This window comes from Carlito syrichta, unplaced genomic scaffold, assembly GCF_000164805.1.
Source record: "Carlito syrichta isolate Samal-C Ts95f unplaced genomic scaffold, Tarsius_syrichta-2.0.1 Scaffold312207, whole genome shotgun sequence".
NCBI lineage: Eukaryota > Metazoa > Chordata > Mammalia > Primates > Tarsiidae > Carlito > Carlito syrichta.
In genome coordinates, this window is record NW_007256303.1 from 258,916 (window position 1) to 261,025 (window position 2,110).

Genomic DNA, 2,110 nt, shown 5'->3' on the forward strand with positions numbered 1-2,110 from the left:
AAAAAAAAAAAAAAAAAAAAAAAATCACACTTGACAGAAATTCCTGCTGCATTATATAGATAACCAGGCATCTGAAAGGAAGGGTGCTAACCATACAGAACTGCTAGAAAAAGGGTCAACCTTTGTTAATGAGATTATTCTTCTCACTGAAAATTACAAGACAGAGGAAAAAAAGATACTATTTGTAGAAAATGCATTTTTGAAAGAAAGAAACATAATTTTTTAAATAATTGCATTAAAAAACACAAGTCAGATAAATAAGAAATGAATAAAAGTGGTTACCACAAGGGGTAGAGGCAGGATGGGGAAGTAGAGAGGACAGAAATGGGAGCAATTTTTTTTCAGAGTCCGGGTCTTCAATCTGTCCACCCAGGCTGGAGCGCAGTAGCACTGTCATGGCTCACTGCAGCCTTGACCGCCTGGGCTCAAGCAATCTTCCCTCTTCAGCCTCGTGAGTAGTGAGACTACCGATACATGCCACCACACCCAGCTAATTTTGTTATTTTTTTTAGAGATGAGGTCTCACTATGTAACCCAGGCTCGTCTTGAACTCCCAGGCTCAATCCTGGGCTGCTTAGTGAGACTTCGTCTCTACAAGAAATACAAAAATTCGCCAGGCTTTTTGGTGTGTGCCTGTAGTTCCAGCTACTAAGGAGGCTGAGGTGGGAGGATCACTTGAGCCCAGCAGGCTGAGACTGTGGTGAGCCAGGATCACGTGACTGCACTCCAACCTGGGCAACAGAGTAAGACCCTGTCTCAAAAAAATGAAAACATAAAGTAGTAACCCATACTAGCTGCTGTTTGGGAAAGCAACTTAGAGCAGTAATGCATAGCTGGTTCAGCACTGCTGAACAAAAGCCCTAGATTTAATGTCTGGTTCTACAGCTTTCTAGAGTTTCAAGATCTTGGACAAGTAATTCAACACTTCTAAGCTTCAGTTTTCCTCACGTGGTAAAATGGGAATAAAACATCACCTATATCTAAAAGTACTAATGAGAATTAAAAGATAGGCAAGGAGCAGTGGCTCATATCTATAATCCTAGCACTTTGGGAGGCCAAGATGGGAGGATTGTTTGGGCACAGGAGTTCAGGACCAGCCTGGGCAACATAGCAAGATCTCTTCTCTATAAAAAAATAAAAATAGCCGGGCTCGGTGGCTCAGCCTGTAATCCCACGCCTTTGGGAGGCTGAGGTGAGTGGATTGCCTAAGCCCACGGGTTCGAGACCCGCCTGGGCAGGCGAGACCTCATTTCTACAATAAATCAAAAAATTAGCCGGGCATGGTAGCGCTCGCCTGTAATTACAGCTACTCGGAAGGCTGAGGCGGAAGGATTGCTGGAGTCCAGCAGGTCGAGGCTGCGGTGGCCAGGAGCGGCTACTGCACTCCAGTCTGGGCGACAGAGTGACTACAGCTCCAAAAATAAAATAAAATAAAATAAAAATAGAGAATTAAAAGATAATAGGTGTGAAATGTGGTAATAACCCAATAAATGTTAGCTTTTACCACTGTGTCACACAAATTATGACCTCATCTAAACCATGATTGGAATTAACAACTAAAAAAATCATTTTATAATCATGCTCTAAGGTTACTAGTCTGGTTCTGGTATATACCACTAAAAGTAGTTCTGTTTGGTAAACGAGAATTAGAAATGAAAATCAGAATGAGAAAACAGATCTTAATTAATGAAAAAGTATGCTGTATATGTTGTCATTATATAAAATATTTGAGATCTATAAATGTGAGTAATATTTGAGATAAATGAAAATATATTTCAACACAAATGTTATATATTAAATTATAATAAAATAATATTACAGAATGTCAGAAATTAGTGTGGATTTACTCACTGCCCTAACACAATAATGACTGTGTTAAAACATGCACAGTCTTAAAATAAGTACACTTTCAGGGCCGGACTTGGTGGCTCAGCCTGTAATCCCAACACTTTGAGAGGCTGAGATGAGTGGATTGCCTGAGCCTGCGGGTTCGAGACCAGCCCAGGCAACTTGGTGAGACCTCATCTCTACAATAAATCAAAAAATTTGTCGGGCATGGTAGCGTGCGCCTGTAGTTCCGGCTACTTGGAAGGCTGAGGCGGAAGGATCG

General features: G+C 41.2%; 1 protein-coding gene across 2 annotated transcripts in view; it reads right to left on the minus strand.

Annotated features, from left to right (window-relative positions):
- SMIM14 (small integral membrane protein 14) overlaps window positions 1-2,110 on the minus strand; it is a 64,489-nt gene that overhangs the window by 21,281 nt on the left and 41,098 nt on the right. The window lies entirely within an intron of this gene.